Source organism: Pleurodeles waltl, chromosome 1_2 (assembly GCF_031143425.1).
Source record: "Pleurodeles waltl isolate 20211129_DDA chromosome 1_2, aPleWal1.hap1.20221129, whole genome shotgun sequence".
Classification (NCBI taxonomy): domain Eukaryota; kingdom Metazoa; phylum Chordata; class Amphibia; order Caudata; family Salamandridae; genus Pleurodeles; species Pleurodeles waltl.
This window is the reverse complement of record NC_090437.1, coordinates 409,357,475-409,373,714: the sequence shown is the minus strand read 5'-3', so window position 1 is coordinate 409,373,714 and position 16,240 is coordinate 409,357,475.

The following is a 16,240-nucleotide window of genomic DNA, read 5'->3' as shown; positions in this document are numbered from 1 at the left end:
TGAATGATCGCTGGATGCACTGAACATAATTGCAAATTGCTTTACCAGAGGCAGGGAGAGAATTGTATAGTCGATGACTAATTGTGACTTAGGGCCATAATACACATAACCTTTGGGGGGGGGAGGGGTTGTATCCTCCAAAAATCTACTGTTCAGAACCCTCATGTTTAGAAATTCCAGTGAGGATACTAGCTGCTCTCTATATCGGTCCAATCACTTAACTTTCAGGCGAGCCTGGGGCGGGACATTCCAAAATAAGTTAAGTATTTCATCATTGTCTGTTGAACATATGAGATTAGAATTAGATTCACAGATCATTATTATATCCCATGCAGGCTGAAGTTGTCTGTAGCTGGTGATGGATGCAAGTAATTTTTCTATGGTGGCCTTCTTCCTGGAAATGCTAGGGTGTATGTAGATATTAAACAGTAATACGGGTGGCCTATCTTCCTGTGACCAGTTACTGATTTTGAAGATTTGGAAACTGGGGTCCACACACAGTAGTTCTTCTGTGATGATGACCAAGCACAGTGATATATAGACTGCTAGGCCCTTGCTAGGTCTACCATAGTGTGTGTGCTTAATGGCCTTGGATTGAGATGTTTCTTGGAGAGCTATTACATCTGCATTTGCCCAGGTCTTGGGAGGACAGCCATTCTGTAGCAGCGCCTTTGCTTCAGCAATATTCCAGGATATAGGTCCTAGGACCTACGGTTCAGAGGATAATGTAATTGTACTTATTACTCATGGATAGTGTGGTTCATTTAGGGCTAGGGTAAGCCAGTCCCACATAGGCTCATCTAAACTTGGGCAAAGGTTGGTGGAATTTTGGTCTTCTAGGTCCCCACAGATATTGTCTTTTGTGTCCCCCAGCACTGATTTAACCAGAATACTGCGAGGGGGATGAGCAGCTTTGTTGCAACAATGGGTATGGATACTTGGGTGTCTGGGGTCTATTTAGCATGATCCCCCAACTTTCAAAGACTGTGGCAAAGGAGAGAATTAAATCCTCTATTTCATTAATTTTCCATGCAGTTACAGTGGATTCTGATTGATGGCTATAACTGTTTGTCTTTCACTCACAACAGGGTGATGCACAAACCTGTCACCTCACATCAGCTCGTAGGTATCAGAAACCACAAGATAACCCTTGACTTTAAAGTATTGCTAGCAAACAACAATAAGCAGCTATCCCTCCTAACTTCTTTCAGGTGCAACTGTGCCTCAACTTTCAAGACATCATCCTTGTTCATGACAATACTCACACATCTCTAAAAACAACATCATACAACCCTTCATAACATCAGACACACATCCATAATATCACTCAAATCAGAGAAGCATTCAGACAGATAATTATGCTAACCTGACATGTATTCAATTGCATGAGTAAATTCTGCAGCCTTGCTACAAATCTCGCTACCCTGGAAGGGCTTGTCTCTGCCACCTGGCTTCAAAATCACAAGTAAGGACTTGTGGTCAGTGTGTACAATGATCTTGGGTCCCCATTTGTATGTTTGTATTCAAACATCCCAAGTCTACAGTTGAACTTAAACCCCCAACAGCTTTCTTTTTTATCACAATTAGAGAAAGCCATTCTGAGATATAAACTCACACCATCCATCACCATCTGCTGGAGCACAGACCTAACCTCCTACCTAATAAGCAGTTGTATTCTTCTTGACTTAAGTCTAACTGGGAGTGCCCCCTTCCTCTTGACTATTTTGCACATGTAATAGTTTAAGATGTGGGGATTGCTTTGGAAAACATCTTGACAATTAGACAGTATCTTATCAACATTTGTGTCACCCACCACAATCACCTTGTCAAGTGCTGTCTGATTAATAACAATATTCAAGTCATATTGATGCACCCAGTCAAATATCTGTGGCCCCAACTTGACCACAAAGACTTTTACCTTTAACCAACCAAACCTGAAGCCTAATATCTGCTCAAATGTAGTCAATTGCCTCAATACTACCAACATGGTACACCTTAGGGTTTATGTCCTTGGGATTCAATTAGACTTGAGGTCTAGCACATCCTTGGGGACAATTATATAAAGTGAACCTGAGTCTATATTTGGAACAAACTCACATCCTCAAACAACAAATATAGCTTTTGTTCTAATCAGTCTTGTAAGTTTTTTCACACTTAACACCCTTTGCACAAGCTCATCCATGTTCCCCACCACAGCATCAATCCTAGTCTTCATCTCAATATATCCTGGTGAAGTGCCATTTTCTGTCACACCTCCTGCATTCCTAACCAGTGGCAAAGTAGTTCTTGGATTCTAGCCCATGATACAAATTGCCACACGTGGGACAACGTTTCTGAGTGGCCTTTCCCAATGAACCAAGTTGTGTCTTCAGTCATTTACTCTCTACCCTCAAAACCTTTGGGGTAGTCAGAGACCTCATAAGGTCTATGACTCCTTCATAATCTTTATAAATAAGATGGCTTCCTTAAATGTAGGATTGCTTGCTGCCCAGAGCTACCCTTTCATCTTTTTGCTAGTGCACCGGACAATGAGGTGATCCTTGATGAGATAATCAGTCATGGGACAAAACTTACACTTTATGGAAAGTTCACATAACCATGCCATAAACCCATCTACCATTTTACCATGCCTTAGTGAGGAGGTGTAAAGCGTATGCCTAGTCAGGGCGAAATTTGCTGATTTTTCGCATCTGGTATCTAATCTCTTTTTAGTTTTATTATAGAGCTTACCAATCACCACAACATGGACATCCACAGTTACCGGTAAGCATTTAAAAATAGGCTGCCCATCCTTCCATAGTCCTCTCAGTAATAAATATTTATTGATGCTACAGGAAAAGTTGAGGTCATATATTACCTCCAAATAGTTCTCAACAACCTTATCCATTCCTCCCACTCAACGGCCACTTGATGGAAGAAGCTCAGTGCTTTTATTATATAGCTTGTGCCCTATTTATGGTAAACTTCAATAGTACAGCAAACCCATATAAGAAAGTCAAATAGCATGTTGCAAACAGAAAAAAAGAATAATGGTATTGAAAACGAAGGCCCAGATTTATGGGCTTGTGATACAGGGCAGCGCAGCAAATCAGCTTGTTGTGCTGCTCTGCATCAAAGGGAAAGGGCAGGAATGTGCCATATCTACGCCATACGGCACATTCCTGTCCTTTCCCACTTCACTGGCACCATTCTGGCTGCCTAGCTTCAACGCAGGCACCCTTGCACCATGGTGCAAGGGTGACTAGGTTGTGGCCAGGATTCTTTTTCTGCAGGAAGAGACACCTCCGTGCAAAAAACAATCCTGGAAAGTATTTTCCTCTTTCTATGTGTGCAGAATGCAGCACACATAGAAAGAGGAAAACACGAAGAGAAATAAAGATATTTCCCCTCATTGCGCCTCCCCTGGGGAAGCGTAAGGTTTTAACACATCCCCAGGTTTACATGGCCTTGTAAATCCGGGGATGCATCAAAATCATTGAGTGTTGCGTGTGAAAACCCACCACAACGCCCATGGAACGCTTCCCTAATGCAGAGTAAGGCAACGCAGCGATTTGAGCTGCATTGCCTTACTTCCTATCTATGAGGCCATACAAAGCCACATAGAGTGACTTTGAGTGGCCTCATAGATATGGTAGAAGGGGATGGGCCACTGTTGTGTCAATAAAAGTAACACAGCGACAGCGCAAGCCTCTCATCAATTTGCCCCTAAGTGTTGATGCGCATTAGTAAGAGGTGGTCAGGTTGAGAAAATACACAAATGCACAACAGGGAAGAAGTGGCTATTCCTTTTAAAAACCCGTAAATGCTACAGCTGCTGGAGCATAAACTGGCAAGCAGGTGTCAAACAAGCCACAATCTCCTTTACTCTCTCCACCAAATTGAAGTAATTGATTGGATGACGATTCGTTGTCCAGAGCTGGTGCTGCTACTGCAGTGCTACCACAGTCTGCTGAACTGCTATGTAAGAGCAGGAAGGGTGACAGCGTTGTGGGCACAGGTGCGTAAATTCTAGTTGTCTAGCTAGGTGCTAAGCCCTTACTGCCAAAGGTGTCTATGGAACATGCAGCAGCACACAAAGAGAAGTGTGAGCATTACAGTATGTACAATTGAATGTTACTCACATGCATGAAGTGGCGCAAGCCACAAGCAAGTCAAAGGTTTTTGCGTGCCATATTTCACATCTAGGTATTCGGTAAAACAGTCACCTAGCTTGAAGGATATCTCTCACTCAAAAGAGTCCATCCAGGACAGACAATGTCACCACAAAGCAAGATGAGGAAGCTTTGGCAATCGATTAAATCATGGTCCCATCACTGTCTTGTCAAAATTCAGCACTGGCCTCTAATTGTCACCAAAATGTTGTACTAAACACCAAAGTCACCTGATGTGTAATCTATAATGGCTTTAGTCTAACAAGGACTTTAGCTGTCTCCTCTAGGCCAGCTTGATCTCAGCTACCTAGAGTAGAGCACCACGGGCTAAAACGTACAAACACTTCTGGCTTGGCTACAACAGATAGCCATGCTTATTTACAGGAATGTTCTTCCGGTCATCAGTTTTGTGCTGGATTTTTAGAATGTAAAACAGAATCCATCCTGACTTAATGTGAGCAATTCAACAATTTTACATAGGAGGTTGGGTTCGGATTAAAATCAGGGACACCTCGCTGCTGTCCCCCAGGGTCTCCACAGATATGGGTTGGAACAGTGGTGTGTGCTTTGTACATTGCTGATATAAAGTTCCCACGATCATATAGTTCAGGTTAGGAAGGTACGCAATTATTAAATCAACCAATCAATCGGTATGTTCGACGCCTCGTCAGGGATAGTAAACGCTATATAAATACAATTACAATTGTTTCAGTAATGAGCCTTACAATATAAAACACAGTACATTTGATATACATTATATTATAAGATTATAAATAAGATTAAATTGCACCTACAAAGACAATCCATAAAACGAATAATGCATCAATTGAGACTTGATTCTATATTTGTTTGGCAACCTATTTCTGCTAAAAAGAATAAAGGGGTTCATCTAACTGCATCTGTGTACATAGTTAAATTACATCTTTTTAGTTCTAATACTGGCATCAGTTGATATTCAACATAACATTTTTCTCTTCTTCGTGACATTACACAGTCTCTCAGATGACTCAGGTGCAGCTACCCTGGTATAAGCTGTAAAATGAAGTTATCATTTGGATAAATAATAGCATCAACCTAGATTTTCTTCAATTCATTAGGTTTAGCATATGGTGATGATTCATATCTAATTTATATAAAAGTGACAAAGAACAGGTGCATATACAGTACCGAGCACATGCTATCAAAGGAAGATAAGAAATACTGCAACCACAATACGAATACACAGTCTCAGCAACTCTAGAGATAGCTAAAAATCTATCTTACTCGTGGGCAGACTGCCCAAAGATATGACACAGAATTAAAAATGATTTCATTGTCTCTCCTAAAACAGAAGGCTAGGATAGTACTGGCGGAGCCAATCTCATAATACATAAATAGGTTTAGTAGCCATCTTTTATGTGCAGTAACACATTTTGTGCAAACAGCAAAAGGTACAAATTATTACCCCCCAGTCGTTCAATCAAAGTGTTCACTTTCCCTTTGAAGCCTTGCACACTTAATGAGATATTCCCTAGTAAGGAAGATCCTCAATCTAAACTTAATATATACTGGCCCATATTTATACTTTTTTAGCGCCGCATTTGCTTCACTTTTTGATGCAAAATGGCGCAAACTTACAAAATACAATTGTATTTTGTGAGTTTGTGCCGCTTTTGTGTAAAAAAATGACGCAAATGCGGCGCTAAAAAAGTATAAATATGGGCCACTGTGTGTTTCAATTAAGAATGTATCTAGTCCAGGTATGTCTTCCAACCTAGGTCTGCTCTACTATTAAGGTAGTCATTCAAAAAACTGCTTGATCTTTTTGCAGCAAACTTTGTTTCTCACCGATACTTGAAGCAACATTTGCAAGAGGTGTCGCACTCTACCTTACTTGGGTCGGCCCATAAACCCTCCCCCTCCCAATTACAGTTAACAGGCTCCTCACATGTGCCAGCCAGTTACCACCGCAACATCTATAGGCATCTTCCAGTGAATGCAAATGGATTGTATTTTTCGGATTCCTTATCAGCCTTATCCAACACAGCACTGGCTTTATTGCTGCCAGATCAGAGATAGGCATTAGGCCGTGTTCCATGTGGTGCTCTAGTAGGGGTGGGTGCCTGGGACCAGCCTTAACAGTTCCCTCAAGAAATTATTTTCTGCCACTTGTAGTGGATTTAATTGATCATACCCCCAGAGCTCAGCCTCATAAAGTGCTGCTGTTATTGCTTTGTGCCTGTGTATCTGGAGGTTTGTGCTAATACATTGTGCACCTGCTTTTCGCCTAAAATAAATACCACCACAGAAGACTGGAGTGAAGTTGTTCTGGCCTTTGATATCTGGTCCCTCCAACTAAGTTGTTCAATGAATCGCATCTCCAAATAATCATAAAACTTTACATACTCAATATGCCTACTATTTAGCAGTAGCTTCTTCAGTCTCAGGCACAGTCTTAGGCCCATATTTATACTTTTTGACGCAAACCAGCGCTGGCTTGCGTCAAAATATTTACCGCCGGCTAACACCATTCCTACGCGCCATGCAGGCGCCATATTTAAGGATTGACGTTAGCCGGGCTGGTCAGAGTAATAAAAAAATGACTCAAACCAGGCAGCGCAGGCGTAGGGGAAAATGGGGGTTGTGCGTCAAAAAATGATGCAAGTCAGGTTTGAGTAAAAAATCATGGCTCAGACCGGACTTGTGCCATTGTTTGATGCACAACCCCCATTGAAATGACTCCTGTCTTAGCAAAGAAAGGAGTCATGCCCCCTTGCCCAATGGCCATGCCCAGGGGACATCTGTCCCCTGGGCATGGCCATTGGGCACAGTGGCATGTAGGGGGGCCCAAATTAGTCCCCCCATGCCACTTTAAAAAAAATAATAATAATACTTACCTGAACTTACCTGTACTTACCTGGGATGGGTCCCCCCATCCATGGGTGTCCTCCAGGGGTGGGCAAGGGTGGCAGGGGATGTCCCTGGGGACAGGGAAGGGCACCACTGGACTGCTTCCGTGGTCAGAGACCATGGAATTGAGCCCATAGGTCCCTTAACGCCTGCCTTCACCCAGGCGTTAAAAAACGGTGCACATCAGGCTGTGCACCGTTTTTTAAGGCCTGCCCCCTCCTGTGCGTCAAAATGAGGCAGGGGTATAAATAAGGCGCACAGGCCTTAAAGTCATTATTTGGGCGGGATTGCCTATCTTGCATGTCATTAACGCAAGGCAGTTTCCCGCATCCAAAAAATGACGCACACGGAGGAATTTTGACGTCCGCGGGGTCGGGCGTCATAGTATAAATATGGTGCACGGTTTGCACTGAATGTGCGGCAAAACGGAGTATAAATGTACCCCTTAATGTCATAGCCTTAGCATGCTACAATTGATGGTAAGAGCCTTTTTATTACAAGAATCTGCAAAACTATTCACCAACATATGCATTGCATTTTCTGTTTGGGCCAGCAAAGTTGCATTATTTGTGAAGAAAAAGATAGGGACCGTCCCGTCAGCTATTATAGGAACATCAATAGGGCGCTTTAATAGATGGTCATTGGCATCATTTAAGAGACTAAAGAGCAGAGGGGCTAGCAAACATCCCTGATGCACCTCTTTTTCTGCAGACAAAGTTTCACTTCGTTCGCCCGCAGGTCCATAATTAACCTTAGCCATGTTACTGGTGTGAAATGCCATTATTATGCGTAAAAAAGAGCCTTATACCGCCTACTCAGCCAGGGACGGCCATAACCTTGTACCATAAACAAGGTCAAATGTTGACTTCAGATCAATGAACGTTAGACACAGTGATGATTTTTCCATTACAGCATATTTACAACATATCATGAACAACAGAACAGGCTGATTGTTTCTACCCTTGACCTGATGCCAACCTGCACCTTGGTTAAATTATTTCCATTCTCCATCTAACTGTGGTGTCAGTTTACCACAACTATGCCAAATATTTTGCTGGCTCCATGGAACAGGGAGATTGGCTGGAAGTTAGAGGAGCAGCTCCTGTCTGTTTTCTTGTATTCAGGTACGAGGGTCAGCGACCGCCAGGAAAGAGGGATGGTATTTTTAGATGTGGATGTAAATACCTTAGTCAGCACTCTAGCCCATAGCTGCATATCTTCCTGAAAAAAGATTGGTAAGCTCTAAATCCAGGCCTGAAGCTTTATGTCTTTTTTCATGCTGGCCAATCCCTCTCCACTTCTGATGTTAAAATGCCCATCAACAGATAAGACACTCGCTCAGTGGTTATGGGTTACATGTTCTGCAGCTATTGCCCTTAAATGAGCCCCTAAAATGGTTAACCCACTCCTTTGGGCCTATGCAACTCTCTTGCTTGTTTACCATTCCTCCTTCTACACAGTTAACAAATTCCCCAAACCTTCTTAGTGGCCTTGGTCTATGTCGCTTCTCTCAACTCTATCCACAGGGCCTTTTTTCGGGGTGTTTCTTTGTTCTTGGCAAGAACTTATACTCTTGCCTTTGGGCTTGAAAGTGCCGCTCACTGGTTATGTTGTCGTGGCGCTGAAATAAAGCCTGCAAAACCCAGCAATTCATGGTGTAAAATTCAGGTCCTCATTTACAAGCCCATAGGGGGTACACTGCGCCACTGGAGCATCATTTTTTTGATGCTCTGTGGTGCAGTGTGCCGGCCAATATTTACAAGGCCATGCAACGTCTCCTCGCATGGCTCTATGTGGTCTTGTAAATATGGCCCTCTTTCACACATAACTCTGCATGAAAGGAGCATTCCATGGGTGTTGCTGTGGGTGTACCCACGAAACACCCATGGAATCTGAGGCATTCCCAGATTTACATGGCTGCAAATGCGTCAGATTTCTATCCCAACTCCGGGGTGGCATTAAAGTGGCGCAACGAGGAGAAATAACATTATTTCTCTCCATTTTTTCTTTCTTCTTTCAGTGTGTGCTGCATTCTGCAGCACACATAGAAAGAGAAAGATACCATTGATGATTGTTTATGTGCAAGAAGTTGTCCCTTCCTACAAAAAAACAATCATCCCTTCAATGTAGAGAACCTAGCGCTATGGCGCAAGGGTGACTGCATTTGCGCTACGCCGCAGTTGGTGTGCCAGCGCAGGGGAAAGTACAGGGATGTATCGTATTTCTGTAAATACGATGCATCCCTGAACTTTCAAAAAGATGCAGCATAGTGCAGCAAGCTGGCATGCAGCGTCACACTGCATCATTTATTTGGAACTGTGCCCCTCAGTATCATACTGGCTAGAGCAATTGTATATTTTTAAGCTCCCTTTCATTAATACTGGCTGTGAATACAGGAGTTTTGATTTATAAATCATTAGATCATAAATAAAGAATACATCAAGGTTGGCACTTTCTGGAGCACTGAGGATGATAGTTCCATATCTTCTCATGATTGCATTGAATAAAGGAATTTCATTAAGTTATTTCTCTTTATTCCATCTAATACTTCTCCTATTATCTGGGGTGGAGTCTCAGGCCCATGCTGTGGCCAGCTTTTCATGCTAACTTGTGACTGGGTGCCGTTAGTGGTCTTTATGCTAGCTATAAGGCGATCATGATGACTTTCCACCCTCTTCACACCTACCATTCCAATTACATTTCCTGATATTCTAAGTTTGCGAGGATGTAATCAATTAATGATGTCTTTATGCCATTGTTGTCGGTCATCCCTGCTGGGCTATCAGAGGGAGTGTGTCCACTCAAAAACCACAACCAGTAGTTTATAAGAAATGATGAAAGGGATGCCCCATTCTTTGTTCCTTTGTTAGGTGCATAACTAGCGTGGGAACACATAGCCAGCATTCCCCTGCCAGTTCCTCTTCATTGACGATATTGTCAGATGGGCGAGTGTTAAAATCCCCACACACCAGTACTATGTGGTAACTACTTATAGCCTTGTATCTCTCATATACTTTTGTTGTATTCAACAAAATCCAGTCTACCACCTGTACCTCAGTCGACCATCCAGATGAGATATATACATTCAAGACCAATAATAGTGGTGCCAATAGTGAGCCTCACATGAAACAATTTGGGGGAAGCTGTTTTTCCCCAGTTGCTGTACAATTTATCTTACATGACACCCACATTGAGAGCCCCCCTCTGTCATCCTTTTTCTGAGCATTTGGCTGGTTCCATGATTTCTAATAAATCACTTACAGCACTTTCAGACATGGACCATATTTAGCATGACTATTAATAAATTGTGATCATTCCTCATCCTGCAATTTATTTTTCAAAATGGCAGCGTTTCATGATAGGATGTCCAAACACAGCTTTGCCCTGCCCCCTGTGGTTTAGGATGGGATTCCTGTGCAGTGCTTGTTGTTAGATAGTTCCATTTTAATCAACAGGACTGAGGTTCAGTGGTACTCCTGCCGCTACTCACCAGGGCTGTGGCTAACCATGTTGAATCTTGTCTTTCTCCCCTGTATACCACTCTTCCTGTACTTAATAGTTTGATTTGCATTACGTGGGAATTTGTTGTAATGCAGAGGATGGAGAATTTGGCCTCAATTGAAAACGAGTGACTATTACTCTCTGGCCTTTTTGATTGTCGTGGCGATCACATAGGGGGAATGTCTTGGTGGCCTCCTTCAGAGGTTGGTTGCATATAGGTGAATTGTTGTCCTTCGTTATGGAGTGGTATGACATCTATTTCCATAACCTGAGAGTTAGGCATGGGACTTAGAAGTAACCTGCTTACGCTAATCAATGCAAACTCCACATGCGTAGCTTGATAGTTCCTTCAACCGTATATGCCCGTTTCCCTCACTAAAGTTACTCTTTTTACATCCTGAGATGCAACTACCCTTAGTTTCAGGACTGCACAGAGAAGGCCCAGGACATCAGAGACTAGGTCGATAAACTCAAAATGGCAAGCGGTGACACTTGATTTACATGTCCCCACCTCCCGCCTGCCAGGCTCAATAATTGTATTTTTAGACTTAGCTTCTACTTCCACCATAGAAAAAGAAGTGCCATCGGATTTAGTGAATGTGATTTTCCAGTTTTGCCCAGCAGGCTGTTGGTGTATTTCTTCCTTGTGGCTGCGTCTTCAGCCATACTCACATTTACAGCCACTATTTCAGACACAGGCTCTTCAACTGGAATCTGGCTTTTCTTTCTTTTTAGTGTTGATTCTTTCTCTGCAGTATTTTTTTTTGCACTTCTTTCTTGGGCCCTTTCTTGTTCCACATTCATTCCTATGGTTGCTGCACCTTCTTGTTCAGCAGTAGCTTTATTCCCCCCTGGCCGGGTCCACTTGGAATTGAAGTTGGGGTTGGTGGAGGCAATGGCCAGCTCGTCTTCATCTTGTTTAATGGTTTTAGTTGTTTCACTAGTAAATACAGTCCCAGAATCACCTCTTCTCAATTGGGAGAATACCCAGCTCCGTGAGTATCAAGGGGATTCTTATCTTTTGTCTCCTTTTTCTTCTCCCTCTGGGGACTGGTTGCCCAGGAGTGAGTCTAAATCTTTTTTTACCTCTCGCACTCTTGCCTCTTAGATATTAACTGCCATGTCATTAGTGGCTGCTTTTGTTACATCATACTCGGAAGAAGTCATTTGAGCAGTTTCGCTGGTTGGCTTCTCCTTAGCCTCATTGTTTATTACTGCTTTTTATTGAATTTTACACATTTAAACAACTTCTTTACCTCTGCCACTACTGGTGCATCTTCTACCTGTGTAGCTTCATAGCTTGTTGATCTTTTATTGACTAGAGTTTGAAGAACCATAGCTAAAATCATGTATTTTAAGCCCCTGGCTGCTGCTTTTACTATGTTCTAAGTAGCACAAGGCCAATCCATCAAGTTCCTTGTACGCTAGTGCTCCAGCAATAATTTCTGTGCCTTGTGTATCCCCTTTCCTGCTTTGATCAGATCTATGAGGAACATATAGGGGAGTGTAATCATAACCAATCGGAGAGCTGGCCCGCGGGAACAGGTCCTTGGGTAAATCTCGCAGGAACACTTCCTCCTTTTTACTCACACAGTTCGCTATATCATTGACCCTCAAGTGGTCTCTTACTGTAGTTAACTTACTATGAGGTCTCTCGGTTCTGGTTTGACAGTCACTCAACATACCTTTTGGTGCCCCTTGTTCGACCTTTAGCCCTTCACTTAACTCTAGCTCCTCTGGTTTATTCGACATATCCAGCCTGGACTGCCTTATTTTAGTTGGTCGTTTATACTCTAACAGCTTGCTATGCCCAATAACACAATAACTGCTGCGCTGCATAAAAACTCACTCTTTCACCTAATTTGTGTAATTGTTACAATCCCCCCACTCCCACCGGTTCACCCTCTGGTATGTAATTCATTTAGATGTTGACTTTGATGTTACATGGGGCTCTGCAGTGGTCATTTCGGGGGGTGTCAATAACTGGGAAGATGATGCCATTGCAGATCTCTGAGGAACTCCTTTCCCCTTCAGGAGGGACCTAATTAAACAATTATAATCTGGTGCCGCCTGGCCGTAATACTACTCTTCCACCATCCCTACAACGACCATTTCCACTGTCACTAGAGACCCTCCTTCCTCCCCTAACTCGTTGCAGTCGGCTCCTTACCGCTCGACTCCTCAGATCGCCTTTGGGTCCTCAGCGGTGGGCTCGTTTTGGCACCCCAGTGTTAAGCAGTGATAGGCAGTGGCTTTGGGGGAGCAGGTAAAGGCCTGACACAAGGACACTAGTTTTAAGAGCCGCTTCTGTTACGAGTTCTAATAGTAGTTGAGTAAATGTTCAAGGTTCAAAGTTCACATAGTAGTCCCTGGCTCTGGGCTTAGCTCTGATTCTGGCCCCCACTCTCCAGATTTACCCACCAGGCCGGCCTCTAGCTGCAAACGGCAACCAGAAGGAGGCTACCAAAAGAAGGCAAGTAAAGACAGCAACTGTCTATGAAGGGTTTAGTTAAACATAGAGACATCGCTCTCATTAGTGCCTACAATAGTGGTTACACAGGACTTGAAAGTTGGTGATATCACACAAGAAAGATATTTCAAGGTACACGTGGGCATTGCATGTGTTTTTCAGCGTACTCCTGATGTGCAGTGGCCTTTAATCATACAGGCGCACTAGCTGGTAACTCCATCTAGCTATTAAATAGCATTAAGATACAAGAATCGGGCCATCGAAAGTAGTGCATTTCGATCTTCTCTCTAGAACACATTATTTCAAGGTTACCTGCAATGTTTACCATTGTAGGCCTCTGTGAACTGCATCTGGGTAGTATGTCCGGTCACTGTTTGTGCTGTATAATGTTAAAAGCTGACAAGCAACATGCACACAACTGCCTTTAGTATTCGGTGATGTTAGAAAGGTATCATTAACTATCTCGAGGTTGATGATTTGAGTGACAGCTTTGGGACTATAATTTCAAGTAATAATAACCCAACATGTTTTGATGGTTTCTATTTCGCAAATGTTTCTGGTGTGTGTTTTAGTATGACATTGAAGTGGTGTTACAGAGGAATGGAAGGCTCCCAATGCTGAGACAAATTTTAGAATTGACTTTTGCTGTCGTTGTGAACTCTTTTTAAAATTTCCACAGCCTTGTCAATTTCACAAACTTAGGAGGCTTTAATTAAAAATATCTAAAGGAAATCCTAGAAAAAAGGTGGCTTGTGAGAGAATTGTGAGAGAATTCTGGTGTTTGGTTTTGGCCACATGTTCATATGTTAATGGCAAATAAACGGCAATACAAAGTTCTACCAACAAAAGCAGCTCGGATGCAGTGAAGTGCTCCACGCCAACCGCCTGACACCATCCTGTTGTATAGTATAGTGGCCCTCACCCTGACGGAGTGGGGGCCGACCAGCCAATAGGCTGGGCTGGCTGGGTTGAGCATGATGCTGTTGGGCTGCAGAGCTCCAACGGCGGATTGAAGGTCTGTGGCCTGAGGTAAGCCGTGGCTGAGACCTTGCATGACTGCCCTTTCCTGACCACTGGGCTGTAGGCTTGAACTGAGGGACCGGAGAGCTGTGACAGTGGGACTGTTCTGTGCCTCAGTCACAAGTATAGGCTCCATTTGCTCCCTGGTTGCTTCACTCAGATTAGGCACCGGGTGGCTGCAGAGCCGGTACAGAGGACCACAAGGCGGGACTGCGGCCTAAGGTGAGCTGTGGTTGTGGGCCCCTGTGAACCCCCTCTACAGATGCCCCTATTGCATGGGTCCTCCAGGGACATGTCTGTGACAGCCCTGAACTCTTCCTATCTTTTCCCAATCTCCCTCCTTATCACGAACAACTGAAGAGGAAGGGGTGGCAGCCATAGAGAAGGGTGGACACAACTGGGGGACATGATTAACGTCATGGGAGAAATTGGCCCCAATAGCACTGAAATTTGTCTAGCTGCTGCATGTCGCCGCAACTACCAAATAATTCCTATCCACAGCAAAGTATGGGGCAGTAGAACATTGCATGGCCACTTCACATGAGCAGAATGCTGCATGGCACACAGACTCCATAACTCTAATGGCTCAAGAGGGACCTTGAACTGTTATCGAGGCTAAGATACGCAGGGTGTATACAGACGAAGCTAGACTCACCTTTAACCCCTCTCTCCTCCCTTCTCCCACCTCATTAGCCTAAGGATGTGGTGATAACATCAGTGATCCTGCAGCCATGATTAAACATTGCCCCCCCTAAGGGGGGATCCAGATGGAGTGGAAGAACCCCTCTTCGCTGCTGCCCCTTCTGCAGTGGGGGCATGGATGGTGCCACTGCTCCCAAGAGGACCACACTGGCTGAAAGGTTCATTGAACTCTTACAAGCTATCAAAGATGTCAAAAGCATTTTGAAACCCAAATTGGATGCACTGACGATTTAAATGGGCCTGCTGAGGGCTGACCAAGCTTTTCTGTGGGATGCATGCGGCCATCAATGGTAGATATGAAGTCCCAGCACAAAAAGCACTTCAAGTTTATGTGATTTTGCTACACGTCAGAGCAGATGATGTAGAAGACAGATTATGCCACAACAACATTCACTGGTGGGGCTTCCGGACCAAGTGGAGGGCCCCAATATGGAGTTCTTTCTTGAAGAGTGGTTGCTCAACACTGTGCTGGGAGGGAAAAGATCTATTTTCTCATCGGCTGAATAGGCTCACAGGATCCCTGGTAGGACTCACCCCAGGGGCTATGTCCAGACCAGTGGTGACACTTCTCTTATATTATTCAGACCGCAATCGTATTTTCCAAGTTGCCCACACGAATGGCCCTTGAGAAGAGGATAACAGTCCAAAGAACATCTACCCGGACTACACAGTAGATGTGCAAAGCCGGCAGGGCTACTTAATGCCAGTTAAACAAAATCTTGACTGACTAGGTCTATGATATTTCCTCGCTGTTGGACCTGGCTTTTTGACAGGGTCATCCCCAAAAAAAATTGCCTCCTTCCTCCTATTTTTTCTGACCTGTTGTTGTTGGCTTTTGAACTCTGGGCACTTTACCACTGCTAACCAGTGCTAAAGTGCGTATGCTCTCTGTGTAAATTGTACTGTTGATTGGTTTATCCATGATTGGCTATTTAATTTACTAGTAAGATCCTAGTAGAGTGCACTATATGTGCCTAGGGCCTGTAGATTAAATGCTACTAGTGGGCCTGCAGCACTGGTTGTGCCACCCACTTCAGTTGCCCCTTAACCTTGTCTCAGGCCTGCCATTGCAAGGCCTGTGTGTGCAGCTTCACTGCCACTTCGACTTGGCATTTAAAAGTACTTGTCAAGCCTAAAACTCCCCCTTTTCTACATATGTCACCCCTAATGTGTGCCCTAGGTAACCCCTAGAGCATGGTGCTGTGTGGGTAAAAGGCAGGACATGTACCTGTGTAGTTTATATGTCCTGGTAGTGTAAAACTCCTAAATTAGTTTTTACACTACTGTGAGACCTGCTCCCTTCATAGGCTAACATTGGGGCTGCCCTCATACATTGTTGAAGTGGCAGCTGCTGATCTGAAAGGAGCAGGAAGGTCATATTTAGTATGGCCAGAATGGTAATACTAAATCCTGCTGACTGGTGAAGTCGGATTTAATATTACTATTCTAGAAATGCCACTTTTAGAAAGTGAGCATTTCTTTGCACTTAAATCTTTCTGTGCCTTAC